This window comes from Astyanax mexicanus, chromosome 10 (assembly GCF_023375975.1).
Source record: "Astyanax mexicanus isolate ESR-SI-001 chromosome 10, AstMex3_surface, whole genome shotgun sequence".
Lineage (NCBI taxonomy): Eukaryota > Metazoa > Chordata > Actinopteri > Characiformes > Acestrorhamphidae > Astyanax > Astyanax mexicanus.
The window spans coordinates 12905260-12925616 of record NC_064417.1 but is presented as its reverse complement, the minus strand read 5'-3'; the positions used below and the strand labels follow the sequence as shown (position 1 = coordinate 12925616).

At 39.9% G+C, this 20357-nt stretch overlaps 1 long non-coding RNA gene across 1 annotated transcript; it reads left to right on the top strand.

The window, feature by feature from the left end:
* The first annotated feature begins 926 nt into the window (after window positions 1-926).
* On the top strand, window positions 927-10613 carry LOC125804832 (uncharacterized). The gene is made up of 5 exons (XR_007441019.1): window positions 927-1176; window positions 7219-7241; window positions 7582-7611; window positions 8171-8234; window positions 9717-10613. It is a non-coding gene; the product is annotated as an uncharacterized LOC125804832 (long non-coding RNA).
* Window positions 10614-20357: the final 9744 nt, after the last annotated feature.

The following is a 20357-nucleotide window of genomic DNA, read 5'->3' as shown; positions in this document are numbered from 1 at the left end:
TAAAGGAGTGTCCAAAAACTTTTGGTTAAAAGTGGGTGAGAAAGCTACAAAGCAGTTTATTCAGCAGCTCCTCCAAACACACAGTACAGAAGAACAATGCAGAAAGGGTTGTCACCGCTAGGTGGCAGTAAAACTGTAAATGTGCACTCAAGCTTATAAAGGAGGGAGCGCACTCATTTCATCTGAAGTGCCCTGGATTAACTTAGTTCTTAAACTTTAAATTTTACACCCACTGAAGCACTGAAATTTACCTTGAACTCTTAAAACATGTTACCGTGTTTTTCATTGCCTTTTGTCTGAAATATGATGCACGGGGTGTGTGTAAATTTGTTGACTAATATGTATAAACTACTTAACAGCGTGTGTTAATATAGCTAAAACGTCGTTATATCTGTGTTTGTATAATGCTAGGTTAGCGTGCTAGCTAACACTACAGGCAGCTCAGAGAGGCAAGCTAGCATTAGCTCTGATACAGGGAATTCCTGCTTTAATCACAGATTAATTTTACACTCATACACAGAATTCGGGTAGCTGAATGTTCCAGAAACAAAAGATGACCCGAGCTAACCCGGCTAACTATTGGGCTTTTCAGTTATAAACTAATGTGGCAGTATTTTAGTTAGCGGTTAGCTATCCACTGCAGCCTGACCTGCCCTGAAAACCGGTTTAAGCCGGTTCAGCTAACCCAGCACGCTCTGCCACTGATTCTGACTGAACGCTGGCGCAGCAGTGGAAATTCTTATTATCTGAATAATGTGAATATTTTATCAGCAGTTTAAATATATTATATATATTAAATATTATTTCTCAGTTTCTGGTTCATTATCTGTTAACGAAATATTGTCACTATTAGTAACAAGTTTACCGTTTTGTTGTTAGTAAATGCAGCTACAGTATGATCAGAATACACAATAACGCGTCCTGACCCGCCCGCGGGCCAAAACAAATTTCACACTTAATGTCTGGCTGTGTTTATGAATAATTATAGGCTCAATATAGACACCCAATATGCCATATTAAAGCTTAGAATCTCTGCTTTCTTAGTTATTTAGCATATTTAGCTGTATTTCCTTTCAGAAAATAAAAAAAATCAGTTAATTATTAATTAGTTGCTAGATATATGCATTTTCAATCACTTTCTTTTTTGTCAACAGTTGCAGTACTGACATTCATTGTGTGAGTAAACACTTCCAGTACATTTCAATGATACATGTCTCGAGTAATTTAGTTAGAGCTGTCAACTAACTTAATTGAATGCTTGTATGTTCTTTATTAAAGTTGTATTAATTCTGCTATCAGAAAGTAGGGTTTAAACATCTATTAAACTATTCAGAAATGAAAGCGCAGCGAAAGTTCTACTAAAGACTCCAATGCTACGTCACCTAATTACCTATCCAATCAGCTGTTCCTTCTGCCTTTAAATAAGATCACTCATTCAGTACCTTTGCTGCCTTTCAGACGCTGATGGTCGTTCTTACTGACGTTGTCCGCAGTTCTCTCGCTTATGTCCCGTTCTCGCTTCTAGCGTGTCCGACCGGCGTCTCGTGTTGGCCTCCTGTTGCTAACCTCCTACTGCTGGCCGCTTTGTCGTCGGACGCCTCCCGCTCCTACTGATGGCTGCTGCTCCCCACGTCCGGTCGGCGGTGCACGGAAGACGCAATCTGATTGCCACGCGCCGCGCCGTTGGCTGGCGGCCCGCTTCTCTACCCCCTCCTGCTCTGTCCAGCCGCCGCCCCAGCCCACTGTCGGCGATGAGCCCCAGCTGTCCCGGTCCTTCAGGCGGTCGCTGTCTCGGCGTGGAGTTCGGACTCTGGTTTGGTCGCTGTCGAAGAGCGCTGTGGATCTGCTTCCAGGTTGCCTCTCCCTGTAACGCGGTGTTATGTCGTATTGTGCAACCCGTCAAGATGTGCTTCTCGGCGCCAGTGCCCATGCCCATGGACCATTGTTTGTTTTCTTATTTTGTGGTTTTCTGTTAAATTGTGGTCTCCCTCCTTACTCTTAACTGTCCTCCGATATTTTGTTTCGGCTTCATTGTATTCCTGCTGAAGCATGTTTGAATATGGGGCTTTTTCTAGCGTTTTTACTTTTTATTTGTGTACTAGAGTAGCACGGTTCGAAAGGGTGGCAAGTTGCGACTGAGCACCGGTTCACCCAGCCCCTCTGCCTTCGCTCCGCCTCCCCTGGCCTCTGCTGCTGCTGCGGCTGGCGCGGACCTGCCCGTATCTTTCTCCCTCTGGCGCGCTCTCCCTGGAACTTTGACTTTTGCTGTGCTGCCTTGCGCGCTCCTGGTCCGTTCGCCGCTACTGCGCTTCTGCTGGATCTGCTGCTACTGCTACTGCGCTGCTGGTGCGCTTCTGTCGGATCTGCTGCTGCTGCTACTGCGCGGCTGGTGCGCTTCTATCGGATCTGCTGCTGCTGCTCCTGCGCTGCTGGTGCCCTTCTGCCGGATCTGCTGCTGCTGCTGCTGCTACTGCCCTGCCTGGCGCTTCTGCCGGATCTGCTGCTGCTGCTGCTGCTGCCCTGCCTGGCGCTTCTGCCGGATCTGCTGCTGCTGCTGCTGCCCTACCTGGCGCTTCTGCCGGATCTGCTGCTGCTGCCCTACCTGGCGCTTCTGCCGGATCTGCTGCTGCTGCTGCTGCTACTGCCCTACCTGGCGCTTCTGCCAGCTCTGCTGCTGCTGCTACTGCCCTACCTGGCGCTTCTGCTGGATCGGCTGCTGCGCTGCCACGTGTGTTTCTGCCTGGGTCCTCTGCTGCATGGCCTCTTCCTCCTCCTGTTTAGCTACTGCCGTGCCTGGCCCGGCTTTTGGTAGGCCGTTTGTTTCTCCTGATGCTGATATGGTTTTCCCCACGCTTGCGTGCTGTCATCCCACAAGGTAAGGTTCTTCTTTTGCCTTCCTTCCGAAGCCCGTTTGCCCCCGGCGTGTGGATGGTCCTCTTCGCGGTCTTTTGACCTTATGGCTGGCCGCTCTTCTACCTCTTTTCTTTTTTTTTCTGTTCTGTCTTCTGTTCGCTGTTCTGTTGATTTTTCCGGACTTTTAACTCCTTCCGTCGGGGGCGTGACGCTGCTGCTGCCTGCTTTTTGATTCAGTCGCACTTCTCTGACATTCTACCGCTCACTACTTCATTCTTCCGCCGTCTCTTCCCCGACCTCGCCTCCCTTACTGTCACATACAGTTACTCATGATTGGGTTTTCACGTATTCGCTTCTTCGACATATTTTGTATCATATGCATGTTTGTGTTTCTCGGTGCTTTCAGTCTCTTGCGATCCATGTCATTGCTCCTTGCACTTTGCTCCGTAAATTATTTGATGGCAGTTGGCAACATCTACTGCTCTGCCTAGTTTACGGTATTAATAATGGTAATAGTAATAATAGTATTAATAGTGATAATGATAATAATAATGCCGATGTTACTCTTTATTTTGTAGCACCTTCATACATTACAATGCAGCTCAACGTGTGCTGTACATAGAATAAGCACGGAAAAATACATATATAATAGTTAATAATAATGCTGGTAATGCTAGTACTCTTAAGTAATAATACTAGAATACGAACTGATATAAAATAAATTGTCCAACTGTAATATTATTTATAAATATATTTATTTATATAAAAAATAAATAATGATAATAATAATAATGATAATGATACTGCTGTTTCTCTTACGAATTATTGTACCTGTGAAATGGATAAGTTGTTAAAGCTTAGTTTAAAGAAATATGTCTTACTCTGCGTTTTAAAACTGTTTGCTGCTGAACTGCTTCCCGACTTATCTTCTTATTACCTTTTCTGTTCTATTTTATCTTCTTATATCTTTTCTGTTCTTCTGTGTTTTGATCCGTATATAGTGTGTTTCTTTATTCTTACTGTTCTTTATTTCTTATGAATCGTGCTGTTGCTGCTGGATGTCTACATTTCCTTAGGGCTATTTGATTTCGCTTGGGTGCTTTTGTGTCTTCTCTGTTTGCTGTGTCGTTCGTGCCTTTTCTAGTCTCGCTTTCTTGGTTGTGGTCCGGTATTTCTCATTGTTCTCCTCGGCGCCGTTTCTTCGGCTGCGCTCGATGCGAGCGCCGCTCTGTTTGTCGGTTTTGGGATTTATTTCCAAGGGCGATAGTTTGCCGACTGTTGGCTATTAATTATGACCATCGCCCCTGGATCTGCCTCTCAGTTCTGTACGAATGATCGGTGGTGATCGCGTGCGTTTTTATCTGAAATTATTAATAAATACATTGTGACCGCGAAGCTGTGATCACGATCCTCATTTAAGTTGTTCTTTCTGCACTCCGATCATGTCATTGCTCAATTTAATTACCTGGGAATCAGTAATTATAAATTAATTTCATAATTGGTAAACTTTATCTCATCAAAAAAATTATTGATGCCAATTAATAAGGAACGTCGTAATAGTCAGTCCGAGTTCGTTTTCTAATCCAGCTATATGCTTACTCCTCAAAGGCATTGCAAAAAATCCTCTTCCTCAATTTAATAGTTTGCCATTTACAGAAATAAATCTAATTTACAAGTCTGATATATTCTCCCTATGTTTCAACTGCATTCGGCAGCTTTTATGGATTTAAGCGCACAGGCTTTTCACGAGCGCGCGCCGACAATATTTATTTGATCAGTTCAATGGCCTCACGCTGTCTGATTTAAGCTTTACTCCTTCCTTCATTACTGTTTTCACGAAACATTCTATTACAGATAACAGGGCCCTGTTTTACAATTAAAATGCTAAAAGTGCACTCCGATCTCTGTCTTTACACTTCTGGGGCTAGCTGTCTGCTTTCACGCTTCTAAACTTTATGTGCTCTGTTTGGTTTTACCTAATAGCTACCCTATGGCGAAACAGTGGTCAGATTTCACCTGTCAAATGTCAATTAGGAAACGCTGACCATCTCCATCCTGCTACGCTGGTTGCTCTCTCTCCATTTTGCTACTTGAGAGACGGGTAATTTCAGCACACCTGTCACACATTAGACCAGAACTGGACCTACTGCTGAACGCTCAGCAAGCTCATTCAACACTGTCTAAGTAAGTATTATTTATAAGCAAACACTGGAGGCGGTGGAAGTACTACATACTTTAGAGTATGTTAATTTGTGCATCAATCCGGCGATTTAAATGATCTATTATACATCATTTGCTTTTGTTTCAATGCTTCACTAACTAACACTAACACTGCTGATTATCACATGTCTATACCTATAGCTTAATGCATTATGGCCCGTGGTCATTTACATCAACACATGCCAGGAGACAATCTCCTCTTTATCTTGGGCTCACAGCCCAGACGACATGACATGAGGATTATTGCATGTTACTAACAGCATGTTTTCAGGGGTCGAACCCCGCGCTTGTCAGGCGCTCCGCCCAAGCGTTTTACAGGGCGCGCAGCCCGTTACTAACAGCAACGCATGCTTTGGGGGCGGTCCCCGCGCATGATGGGCTCGATGCCCAACCTAGATGCATGTTTTGGCCATGGCCCTCACTAACAGCAACGCATGCTTTGATTGGGCTCGACGCCCTTGTGTATGAATGTAGGGCCCGCGGCCCGTATGTTTGGGGGCGCACCCCTCGCCTAACACCATTTTCTTCTTGCTAACGTCTCTTCCTTCTTCCCCTTCTTCACTCCTCTGTCACACAACTTCCCTTTGATCTCCTTTAGGCCCTGTATTAAGTTTTTCTACCTTCTATTATTTCTGAACTTTACTATTTAAGTCGCTTTAGACAAAAGCGTCTGCAAAATGTTATGTATTGATCGGATGAATGCAGAACTAATTAAAGAACGAAAGAAATGAATGTTTGAATGTAGGCACATGGCCTGTATGTTTGGGGGCATTCCCCGCGCATGCTCTGATGAATAGATAATTGAATGAATATGTAATGATCTAATGAATAAATGAATGAATGAAGGGCTCGCCACCCGTACGCTTCGGGGGCGCACCCCGCTTGGGCTCGTAGCAAGCGAATGTATGAGTGAAGGGCTCGTGCCCGTACGCTTCGGGGGCGCACCCCGCTTAGGCTCGTAGCAAGCGTATGTATGAGTGAAGGGCATCGGCCCATACTAACAGCATGGAAAGTTGGCGCAATGCAAGCGCATCACTGGACACTACACCCACGTTAACTCTGCTTGTTACTGCACAGGTCACCCACATTTAGTTACATCAAGCATGTGCTCACTTAACACAATCCACGAGTTAAATGCTAATAAACTCACTCATGCATGGGGGTATCCAAGGTATAAAAGGAAATGCTTCACTGTCCACAGTCACCGGTGCTAAAGAGCTATCTTTTAAAAGTACGGTATCGTTTATTATTATGCTGATTATTAATCAAACGTTTCTTTTATTACAGGATGTAGGATAAAGTAAAGATCTACCGGTGGGTATATATATGTATATTAATTATTTCACTTTTGGGGTTGGCTCCGCCCCTGTCTCCAATGTACGACAGGATCTGCAGAGCCCAGATGTATCAAGTCCTGGGCCGATGACGGGGCCTACGCCAAAGACTCTACTAGAAGACTGTTTCATTATAACCTCTTCATATATGTATCTTTGTTTTTGCTAAATATGTTAAAACATTAAATCGTGCAACTGACAACATTTCTTCCGGAGTCGTAATAGTAGAAATGAAAGCGCAGCGAAAGTTCTACTAAAGACTCCAATGCTACGTCACCTAATTACCTATCCAATCAGCTGTTCCTTCTGCCTTTAAATAAGATCACTCATTCAGTACCTTTGCTGCCTTTCAGACGCTGATGGTCGTTCTTACCCTCCTCCTTCCCCACCGCCTCCAGGTTGGTCCCGTTTGGTTGCCCGGGGGTTGGCTCCGCCCCTGTCTCCAATGTACGACAGGATCTGCAGAGCCCAGATGTATCAAGTCCTGGGCCGATGACGGGGCCTACGCCAAAGACTCTACTAGAAGACTGTTTCATTATAACCTCTTCATATATGTATCTTTGTTTTTGCTAAATATGTTAAAACATTAAATCGTGCAACTGACAACATTTCTTCCGGAGTCGTAATAGTAGAACTGTTGTTAAGAACTCCCACATTTAGTTACTGTAATAATTTGTTGCCAATAAATCCTTTAACATGCTTTGTTGTATGAAGCTCATGAATTGTTTTTTTCTTTTCAGTTTTGAATTCTTTGCAACATACTGGCCTTTCTTTTTACATTTTTACTAATATACATTTTTCTTTTCTGCAGTTGCTGATCTTGACGTTCCAAGTGTAAGTTAACCATTTAAATGCATAAGTACAATGTGTTGCCATTTTAAATGAACTTTTCGTTCTCATAGTAAGTTGAAAATAAATTCTTCAATAAGCCTGGTTTCTCAAAGTAATAAGGTTTATTACATTGCACAGTGCACAATAATGGCACTTTAATTATACTATAAAATTCTGATAAATAGTTATATTAATTAGTCAATGAATTATTTCTTCTGCTTTAGTTGTAGTTAATTAAACCAGTGTTTCCTAGCTTGTTTTAGTCGTAACACACTAAAAAGGATAATCTGATTTATGATTAATTTACCAAGTGTCCAATTTCTTCCTTTTTCTTATTTTACAGGAACAAGAAAGAGAGAGAACTACAGTGCTTGTAAGTACAGACAATTAACTAATTTAACAATTGATTAGTACCAGCACTTTTAAATAAATTATAATTAGAAATTAGAGTTTGAGATTGAGATTAGAGATTTAATGCTGCACTGTGTATAATAAACCAATAGGTTTATAGGTTTACAGACTCTGGAAACTCACCAAGTAAGCCCACCAGTGTGCTGTGCCCATTGTAACGTTTACAAAATGGATAACATTAGTCAACAGCCGAAGACAACTTCACACACTAGAAATTGTAACTGGACAATACTCTGGAGTAATTAGTTACTGATAGTTACTGACTGGACTGGACTGTTGCTCTCTTGTGCCAATATCATCTTTTTAAAAGTAAATTCTGCGTTTCATTTGTAATAAACTATTTGGAGTCACTGAGTCTAAAGTAAAAAAAAAATAAAAATTGAAGTTTGCTACACGTAATGGGTAGAAAATGACTTCTTAACTAAACTACGCACCCAGTAATGTTAAAATATGATTGCTGCATATTAAAAGTTAAAAGGTGTCATTCCGATGTTTTTGTTTCTCTTTTTTTACAATTTCAGGGTTCCCTGTTATTGCCTGGTAGGGGTGACCCGAGGCCTTGCTACCAGGTTACAAGTTTACCTGGTAAGTTTATATTTCAATGATACTTCAGAGATATGGAGGACCAAAAATGACATAAGTATAAATAAATAAATGCATATATAAATGTAGAAATAAATGAATGAATAAATAAATAAATACAAGCATAAATAATTGTAAAGGTAAATAAATAAATACATTTCTTATTTATTGATTGATTTTATTTATTTATTCATTTACATGTGCATTTATTTATTTATTCATTCATTTATTTCAACATTTCTACATTTATTTATTTATTTCCACATTTCTTCATTTATTTATTTCTGCATTTGTATGGTAATTAGGTAGGTGGTCCTATCCTCGCTCTAAAGCAGGATTGGTTGCGGCTCACTCGCGCGCCAGGACACAGCAGCTCGCGTGCCAGTGTTGCGGTGAATTCAGTCCCTCTGTTCCCCCTTCACTGCGCATGTTGCAGCTCAGATAGGCCCCATTTGTTCTCATTTGCGCTCTTCTTTCAGTTTCTTTGCGTCGGCGACGTTTTACTTCTGTTGTAAAAAAAAAAAAAAAACTTAAATTCATACTTAAAAGTGTAAAAAATTGTGAGAATAGGTTTAAATGCTCATTAAAAACATACAATGACTAGATTTCGTTCTGTTGTCCGCTCCGTGCAATAGACTGAGTTCAGCTGATCTAGTGTACCGTTTATATAAAGCTATATTATTCTGTTCAGACTCCAGTAAGTATGGTTTATTGGGATTCTCTAGTCTCACCAAATTTCATATAAAATAATACCACAGACCAACTGCTGTGCCATGTAATGTAGTTTATTTATATTAGCAATAAATATTTCAAACATTTATACATGTATTTACCTAATTTAGTGAGTGTGGTGAGACGAGACAATCCCAATAAACCATACTTACTGGAGTGTAAACAGAATAATATAGCTTTATATAAATGGTACGGCTAAATCCACTAGATCAGTTGAACTCAGTCTATTGCACGGAGCGGAAAACGAAGCGAAATCTAGTCATAGTATGTTTTTAATGAGCATTTAAACCTATTCTGACTATTTTTAACACTTTAAAGTATGAAATTAGAAGTAAAAAGTCGCAAACGCGAAGAATCAGAAAAAAAAAGAGCGCAAACAAGAACAAATGGAGCCTTTCTTGCTCCTGACCCTGCTTTAGAGTGAGGATAGGACCGCGTTCCTAATTAACATACAAATGCAGAAATACAGAAATAAATAAATAAATGAATAAATAAATAAAAGCTCATATAAGTGAATAAATAAATAAATCAATAAATAAGAAATGTATTTATTTTAATTATTTACCTATACAATTATTTATGCGTGTATTTATATTTATTCATTTATTTATATCTACATTTATATGTGCATTTATTTATTTATACATTTTTGGTCCTTCATACAGGGATAGCTCTTTGTAGTTTTGTATATTGCACGGTGCAGTACTGATATGGATATGTGTAACTTTTTGTTTTCCCATTTTGTTTTCACAGGTTTTGAAGATCTCTCTTTTTCTTTATTCCCAATCCCCCTTTTCTATCATCTCTTTTTTCGTCCAATCCCCTTTCTATCCACTTGCACCTGCAAGTACAACGATAAAGGGCATTCAGTTGAACCCCTGAAAACGGAACTCTTGAAAACCCCCTGAAAACGAAACTCTTGAAAAATAACCCCTTGAAATCTAAACTCTTGAAAAGGAAGGGCATTCAGTTGACCCCTAAACAACGGTTTGAAAAGGGCATTCAGTTGACCCCTAAACAACGGTTTGAAAAGGGCATTCAGTTGACCCCTAAACAACGGTTTGAAAAGGGCATTCAGTTGACCCCTGGAAACGGAAATCTTGAAAAAAGATCCCCTTGGCAAACTTGTTTCCCTCATTTAACCCTGTATAGTGTTTCCTTGTGATTGGTTTCAGGTCAGACAATTCTCTAAAGAAGCAAACTCTTCACCCGAAGACAGTCATCACATTGACCGCGGCATCTGGAGCTGAAGACACACACATTCACATTATCGACTGAAGCTGCAGTTACCTGTCATTTCTTATAGCAGTATATTGTGATTTAAAAACATACAGCTTCTTACAGTGTGTACATACCACATTTAATACATTTGGTAAAAAATACAGTCTATTAAAATATTTGTTGCTGAACCTTTTTACACATTAAATACGTAATTATTTCATAAAAAGTTATTTCTTTTAGCAGTTGTCTTTTGTAAGCTTGTTTCCTACAGAGGTATAATCACATTTTTGGGTTGTGAGTGTGTTTTAAGGAGATACAATTGCATCTAGATACTGGATTGTAGTATATAAGAAAGCTGTTTGAGTGTACAATTTAAGGGGAAAATTACGTTTTGAGAAGTTATTAATAAAAAAATAATTTTTACATATATATATTATTTCATTTAGTTGACTGCATTTTATTGTAATTTTTGTCAGCCAGTTATTTCTGCAATTAATTTATCTTTTTCTATAATCCTTATATACAAATCTTTTTCAATTGTACTTTTACTATAAACAAATTTTACAGACATCTGCTTCAGTGTAGCCACTGGTAAAACTGCAAGGGTATCTTGGTCATATCTACATATCTTTTGGAAAAGTTTAAAGCCCTATTTTATTTGGTAAGTTTGTGTTAATAAAAAAAGCATTACTACCTTACAGCAGTATTTATCAAACATTACTGGGTTATTGTACTTTATAAAATTATAAACCATTAGACAAGTGTATACGTTACAGCAGTGTTTAAACATATTACTGGGTTATTGTAATTTATACAAATTTAAGCCATTAGACAAACGTACACCACAGCAGTATTTATCAAATATTTTACTGGGTTATTGTAAATTGTAAACCATTACACAATCATATCTTAAAGAAATATTTTGGGAAAAGTAATACATTTTACTGGGTAAGACTTTATTGTGGGCTGCACTGTTTATATATTTGTAGCCATTTTACTAGCTTGATATTTCTGATTAATATAAACACTAGTGCTAGTAAGTTACAGAGTTTATCAAACAAGCTATTATAATTTTCCATATCTGGAAGACAGGGTTTTATTAAGAATTTTTATGTATATATATTTTTTCATTTAGTTGACTACATTTTATTGTAATATTTTTTGTCAGCCAGTTATTTCTGCAATTAATTTATATTTTTCTATAATCCTTACATACAAACCCTTTTCAATTGTACATTTACTATAAACAAATTTTACAGACGTCTGCTTCAGTGTAGCCACTGGTAAAACTGCAAGGGTATCTTGGTCATATCTACATATCTTTTGGAAAAGTTTAAAGCCCTACTTTATTTGGTAAGTTTGTGTTAATAAAAAAAGCATTACTACCTTACAGCAGTATTTATCAAACATTACTGGGTTATTGTACTTTATAAAATTATAAACCATTAGACAAGTGTATACGTTACAACAGTGTTTATTAAACATATTACTGGGTTATTGTAATTAATAAAAAATTAAACCATTAGACCTGTGTATACATTACAGCAGTATTTATCAAATATTTTACTGGGTTATTGTAATTTATAAAATTATTATAACAAGCATATACGTTACAGCAGTGTTTATCAAACATATTACTGGGTTATTGTAAATTGTAAACCATTACACAATCATATCTTAAAGAAATATTTTGGGAAAAGTAGCCATTTTACTAGCTTGATATTTCTGATTAATATAAACACTAGTGCTAGTAAGTTACAGAGTTTATCAAACAAGCTATTGTAATTTTCCATATCTGGAAGACAAGGTTTTATTATATCGAATAGAGAAATGCCAAAGAAAAGCAACAAAGCCATTGCAGCAAAGCAGCGTGAGGCAGCAAAGGTGAAACCCGGAAGTGTTGAACAGCCGGTAAACAACGTTAGTGCACACGTGACCACAGTCATGGCGTCCCACAATCAAGCAGATGAGCGCTATGAGTTGTTTTCTAGAGGAGTTCAGTGTACCTGTAATTCACTTACATTTCTAGCAGTACACAGTGAAAAAAATGACCTGACCAGCCTAAACCTCGACCAGATATTAACACAGGGTGATACTGTGTTTAACTCAGGTTAAACAAACATTACTGAATGAAGGGAGGTTTCAGAGTAACCTGCTGGCATCTGATGAGCTTCCCTGTACAGTAGAGACAGACACGCAGTGTTATAGCGTTATTAAACACCCACAGAGATACGGGTTTCTGAGAGATGAGGCTCCGCAGGGGCTGGATGAGTATGTGAATCTGGAAAGAGCACTAAACTGTCTGAGAGGTGATGTAAATCATGCTCTGCTGATCACTGGAGGAACGTGTGTTGCTGTGTTCAGAGATCACTCAGGTAGATTTGGGTTCTTTGATCCTCACTGTAGAACACCTGATGGACTAGAAGCTGATGAGAACGCAGGTACAGCTGTGATGCTCACATTTGCAAACTTAGAGGACATGACTGAAAGATTACTAATACTGTACCAAGTGTGTCTTGACCTGAAGGATAACAGTCAGTATGAGCTCCTCCCCATGTCTTTTATAAACAGAAACACAGCTACTGCTGCAGACCCTACTGATAATCAAATAACAGCAGACCCCTGTCCTGATCTGCAGGCTGACATTAGCCAATCTGTGGCACAATCTGCGACCAAATTAACCAAAACTCAAAAAAGAAGGCTTTATTACCGTCAAAAAAACATTAAAAGAAAAGAGTCCGCACAGACAGAGGGAATAAAGAACAGATTAAACCGGAAAAGCAAATATGCAAATGATCCTAAATTCAAAGAAAAGATGAAACAGCGCAGTCGAGTGTTTTACACTGAAAATGTAAATTACAAACTTGCAAAGCAAAAGTCTGTGAAATTTAATTACATAATAAACTCAACGTATAAAGCGAAGCAAAAACTGTACATTACCTACAAGTACAAAAATAATCCACATTACCAAGAAAAACAAAAGTGGTATGTTAGGAAAAGCTACAGAAATAACCCAGATTACAGAGAAAAACAAAGGCGGTATGTTACACACAACTACAGAAATAACCCAGACTACAGAGAAAAACAAAGGCGGTATGTTACAAACAGCTACAGAAAAAACCCAGACTACAGAGAAAAACAAAGGCGGTATGTTACAAACAGCTACAGAAAAAACCCAGACTACAGAGAAAAACAAAGGCGGTATGTTACAAACAGCTACAGAAAAAACCCAGACTACAGAGAAAAACAGAGGCGGTATGTTACAAACAGCTACAGAAATAACCCAGATTACAGAGAAAAACAGAGACAGTACATTACAAACAGCTACAGAAATAACCCAGATTACAGAGAAAAACAGAGACAGTACATTACAAACAGCTACAGAAAAGATGAGGCTTTCAGGCAAAGACAGAAACAGTATTTTACTTATCGATACAGAACTGATCTCAATTTTTCTGAGCAGAAGAAACTGAAATTTAAAAGCCTGCACCAAACTGATGTGCATTTCAGGATGAATCACAGAGAACAATGTTTACTGCGATTAAAAAATAGAACATCTAGACGTAACGCCCTACACAAGAAACACTGTGCTCAACAAATACAGAGGAAATACAGACTAAACCGCTTCCAGCTGCAGGGAAACACCATTACAAACACAACCAACACAAAACAATGAATGCCTAAATCCACAAGTGCTGAAAGCTCTAGTCCATTTTAAGGAAATTATAAAAGCTGGTCCAAGTTACATTTGCACAGTCTGTCACAGAGCATTGTTTTCTGATCAGGTCCGTCTGTGTGATCACACAAACTACCAAAGAAACCCAGCAGTATCTTCAAATTGCTTGACTGGAAAATATGTTCACATCTGTTCCTCTGAGTGTCCTAATAACTGTGCACCAGAAGAAATGAAAAATGAGTGGATCTGCCACAGCTGTCATGATAATTTGGGAAAAGGGAGAATGCCTTCTATCGCTTCTGCAAACAAACTCCAACTTGCACCCATTCCAACAGAACTGTGTGATTTAAATATACTGGAGAGACATGTTATATCTAAATATGTGTGCTTTGCCAAGGTAATCAGTCTTCCTAAAGGTCAGCAGAGAGCCATTAAAGGTGCTGTTGTGTCGGTTCCTTCAGATGTTGAAACAACAGTAAATGTTTTACCCAGACCCAGCAGTGAATCACAGCTACTCACAGTGAAGCTGAAAAGACGACTGTGTTACTCAGGCCATTATCAGTTCCAGACCATATCCATGCAGAAGGTCCTGTCTGCCTTACTTAAACTGAAGGAAATCCACCCTGAATACAAAGACATTGTAATAAACAATGTGGAGCAGGATGAATTATTTGATGAATTTCCAGACCAAATAAATGCTGATGATATTCCAGAGGATGAAATAGACTTGAACATGAACTCTGACAATCAGAAATCAACAGAGCACAACCCTGAGAGAGAACATGATGTAGATAATGAGGCTGAAAGCACAGAACAGACCACAGGTCTCGCATTAGACACGTGTCTACAACCTCCAGATCTCTGTCAGCATCTTTTGTCGTTCAATGATGGAATATTTTGCATTGCTCCCGCTGAGAGAAACAATCCAGTAAGCATATTTAAAGTTCCTAAACTGGAAGCGATGGCTTTTCCTGTTCAGTTTCCAACTGGTGAAAACACATTTGATGAACCAGACAGACACACAGCTCTCTCACCCAGCAGATATTTCAATGCCAGACTGTTTTCTGCTGATAATCGCTTTGCACGAGACACAAACTACATTTTCTTTGCCCAGTTTGTGACCGAAATGCTTACAGCATCTTCCAGCATGTCGATACAGCTGAGAAAAGCAAAATCAGTGACACGTGAAGGCCGAAAAATCAACAGTGCACTATTACAGGACAAACGTGAATTAGAGAAACTCATACACAATAATGAGGTCACAAGGTTCCTGCAACCAATCCGAGGTACACCAGCCTATTGGCAGAAGACACTCAGAGACCTTTTTGCCATGCTTCGTCAACTGGGAACTCCCACATTCTTCTGTACATTTAGTGCTGCAGAGATGAGATGGCCCGAAGTGATCACAGCGATTAAAGCACAGCAAGGTGAATCTGTGGACTTTTCAGCCCTGGACTGGTCAGAGAAATGTGAGATACTGCGCAGTAATCCTGTCACAGCCATGCGCATGTTTGAGAAACGTGTAGAAGCTCTCATGAACCTTATTCACTCTCCTGCTCAGCCAATCGGTCACGTCGAAGACAGTTTTTATCGCGTTGAGTTCCAACAGAGAGGGTCGCCTCACATTCACTGTTTATTCTGGGTGAAAGGTGCTCCAGAGTTTGAGAATGACCTGGACCAGGATGTTTGTGATTTCATTGACAGACACATTTCATGCAAACTGCCAGACCCAAACACAGACCCTGAACTGCACAGAACTGTTTCAGAAGTTCAAACACACAGCAGAAACCAATCTAAATCATGTAAAAAGAACAGTAAACACTGCAGGTTTGGATTTCCTAAACCCCCCATGAAAAAAACACTCATCACACGGCCCAGACCACCCCCTGACATTGATTCAGATGATGAAGGTGCAGAAAAAGATGAACCTGTGACACAAGCTAAATCAAAGCTTCAGCCAGTGTGGGATCTGCTGAATGATAAGACTCAGAACTTTGAAAGCATCATGCAGCTGCTAGAAACTGTAAACATGAATTATGACGAGTACAAAGAAAGTGTAAAATGTCTTTCTCAATCAAACATTGTTATTATGCAACGTGACCCGAATGATTGCTGGGTAAACGGTTACAATCCTCTGCTGCTCAGAGCCTGGGATGCCAACATGGATATACAGTTCATCCTGAACCCGTACACCTGTATAATGTACATTCTGTCATATATCTCAAAAGGTGTACATGAGATGAGTGAATACCTGAAAGGAGTGATTAAAGAAATGTGTCCCACCACATCTGAGAGAGAAAGCATGAAACAGGTGATGCATGCCTATTCTAAAAACAGAGAGGTCAGTGCACAGGAAGCTGTAGCTCGAACCTGCAGTCTAAAACTGAAATCATCATCCCGTGCTGTGATTTTCATACCGACTGATGATAACGCTGTAAAGATGAGTCTGCCTATGAGCCGCTTACAGGACAAAGCCCCTGATGATGAGAATGTGTGGATGACTGGATTAGCGGAAAAGAACATGGCAAGGCCTGAAACACCAGAGTTTGAGAACATGTGCATGGCTGAATTTGCTAGTGAATATCGGGTTGTTTATGCAGATCAGAGAAAGGGTAAAAATGTACTTCCACTGCAGAATGACATGGGACACATCAAAAAGCGAACCAGAGGAAAACCTGCCATTGTTCGATTTGCGCGTTTTTCACAACAGAAACATCCAGAAAAATTCTATGGAACACTACTAAAATTGTACCTGCCCCACCGCAGCAGCTCACAGCTTAAAACTGCTCAGTTCAACACATATGAAGCCTTCTATGCCTTCGCCTCAGTTAAACTGCCAGGAACAGACATACTGCAGCGTGTTCACACCACTGTAAATGAGAACAGAAAGAAGTATGAAAAGCACAGTGAAGCTATTGATAAGGCCATTGAGAATTTTGAACAGAATGGTCCTATTGAAGATGCCTGGACTAACTTGGCTCCAACAAATGAACTGATCCGATTAGAGTGCATGATAGAGCAAGAACCCACAGATCCCACTGACATAACTGAAGCAGATGATGTTCCAGATTTCGCGCCATCCACATCTGATAACAGAACAGCCATGCCTGTAATAGAAGCTCCACAGGTGAATCCTGCAGTAATCAGAAAAATGTATCAGAGCCTGAATGAGACACAAGCTGCTGTGTTCTATAAGATAAGGGATTGGTGTAAAAGAAAAGTGCAGAATGAAAATCCAGAACCATTTTTATATTATGTAGCTGGAACAGCAGGAACAGGAAAGAGTCACCTTATTAAGTCTGTGTATGCAGAGGCCACTAAAATCTTACAGAAACTGCCATGTGTAAGAGAGGAAGCTGATATGTCCAAACCCACAGTGCTTCTGAGTGCATTTACCGGCTGTGCCAGTCATAACATTAATGGAAAAACACTGCACGCACTCCTGAAACTCCCAAGAAGCCTGAAGCCTCCATATCAGGGACTTGGAAACAGTCTGGATGAGATCAGAGCAAACTTTTCTAATTTACAGATCATGATCATTGATGAAATATCCATGGTGTCTAAACCACTGTTTGCCTATGTGAATTGGAGATTACAGCAGATTAAAGGAAATGATAAACCCTTTGGTAACATTTCTATTATGGCTGTCGGTGATTTTCAGCAATTGCCACCACTAGGAAAAGCTAGGCCACTGTGTGTGTATGAGGATCATGTGCTGGACTTTTGGAGAGATCACTTTAAGATGATCACACTGACTGAAATCATGCGTCAGAAAGATGATCTTGCCTTTGCTGAGCTGCTAAACAGACTGAGAGTAAAACAGAAACATGAAGCTCTGACTGATGCTGACAGACATATGCTGGAACAGGTCATTAAACCTATTGAAGACTGTCCCCCAGAGGCATTACACATATTTCCAACTAATAAAGAAGTGGATGATTTTAACTCAGCAGCCATAACCTCACGCTTTTCAGATATCACTAAAATAGATGCAGAGGATTATAAGAAAGACCCTCGATCAGGACAGATGCAGAGACAGGGCGCCCCTTTTAAAGGAGAAAAAGGTGATCTAATGGACACACTACAGGTGGCAGTTGGTGCACGAGTAATGATCACGAGAAATATTGATGTAGAATCTGGGCTGGTGAATGGATCTTTTGGTAAAGTGGCTAAAATAATCACACAGACCCGTAACAGTGTACCTGTGGTTCAGAAGATCGGTGTTGAACTGGATAATGCTGCTGCAGGACGAAAACATCGAAGTAACGTAACTGGAGAAACTGATAATCTTGTTTACATTGAGAGAGAAGAGGAAAGTCTGAAAAAGAAAGGAACAGTTAGAAGGCAGTTTCCTTTAAAGTTAGCCTTTGCATGCACTGTTCATAAAGTTCAGGGAATGACAACTCATTCTGCTGTCGTGTCATTGAAGAAAATATTTGAACCAGGCATGGCTTATGTTGCACTGAGCAGAACTACATCACTAGGTGGACTACACATTATTGACTTTGATGAAAAGAAAATTTTCTGTGACCCTGAAATCAGCGCTGCTCTGGAGAACATGCCCAAAGCTGACCTGCGTACTGTCCAGCCATTTCTGCACATTGCAAGAGACCCAAATCTGAGCTCAACACTGAAGATAATACATCACAACACAGAGGGTCTACAGAGTCATATTGAGGATATCAAAAGCCATCATGAACTCCTTCTATCGGATGTTCTGTGTCTGACCGAGACTCATCTGACCGGTTCTTCTGTTCCTGATTGTCTTCAATTGGATGGTTATAGAATGTATCAGCATAACAGACATGTTTCCTACACCAACTACACTCATCTATCCAACAAAAGTGGAGGAGGGGTTGCCATTTATGTTAAAAATCATCTTCAGGCTCGATCAGTGCAATATGTGCAGAATGTCACAGATCTGGAGTTTTTGCTGGTAAAGGTTGATGCCCCAAAACAGGTTGTGATTGCAGTTGTGTACAGACCTCCAAACTACAGACTGTCAGACTTCATGCCAAACCTTAATGCCCTTTTAACCTTCCTTGGAATCATGGACTACAAACCTGCTGTGGTGTGTGGAGACTTTAATGAAGATCAACTGAGTAACATAAACAAACCCATTCTAAACTTATTCCAATCAAAAGGATTCACACAGATTATTAATCATGCTACAACTGAGAAAAACACACTATTAGATCCAGTTTTTATTTCTAACCCAAACACGAGTGTTGCATCAAGAACTCTAAATACATACTACAGCTACCATAATCCTGTTTATTGTGTAGTGTAATTTATTATGCAGTTTAATGACCAAAATTATGAAGTACACTCCAGTATATTTAGAAAGCCTAATCAATCACATACACACTGTTTTAGGTATGGACAAAAGCACAATCCTAATACTATAAATAAATGTGATTATTTTCTGTTCTTTTTATTCAGTCACTTGGAGAGCAGCATGGAGCATAAAACTAAAAAAACAAAACAAAGAATTGTTACTTTAGAATAACATTAAAAAAAATGACATGATACATTTTCATGAAAAATAAAAACAAAAATAAAAAATGACTAACAAATCAGAACAGAAACTGAAATCATAGGAACACATTTGTTTTAACCCTTAAGAGCCCAGACCCATTTTTGAACTCTAATGTCAAATTTAAACTTAAATTAGATCAATTCAGTGAGCGTCTGATTAGTTTTCGTTTCTTATTCCGGGCACATGACTGTAAATATTGTAACATTTAAATCATGATGCAACATAAATTACAACAATAGTGCAATATAAAATAATAGTGGAAAAAAGACCCCCTAAACCATGAGTGCACTACCAAAGACCCCCAGAAGCTTCAGAATCCCACTTTCATCTCTTATGTGGCTTGGGGGCTGGAACACCCCAACAGCCACAATGGATAGACCAGGGGCTGCCCAGGGAACTCCAGCAAGTTCCCCAACACCACCAGTGCACCAGTGCACTATCAAAGCCCCCAGGAGCTTCAGAATCCCACTATCATCTCTTTATGTGGCTTTTGGGATCTGAACACCACAACAGCCACAATGGACAGACCAGGGGCTCTACATGGAACTACACCAAGCTCCCCAGCACTACAAGTGCACTACCAAAGCATCCCAAAAGTTCAGAATCTCTTTAAATCCTTATGTGTATTTGGGAACCTGAACACCACAATAGCCTCAATGGACAGTCCATGAGCTGTATATGGAACTACACCAAGCTACCTAGCACCATCAGTGCATTACCAAAGCAACCCAGAAGCTTCAGAATGTCTTCAGTATCTCCTTACATAGCTCAGGGGACAGCAACAGTCCAGGGGCTGCAGAGAGAACACAACCAAGCTCCCCAGCACCACCAGTGGGATGACAAAAAATGCTGCCCAGATGCTTCAAAATCACTGTATTATCTCCCTACATAGCTCAGAGGACAGCAACACCCCAACAGCCACAATGGACAGTTCAGGGGCTGCAGAGAGAACACTACC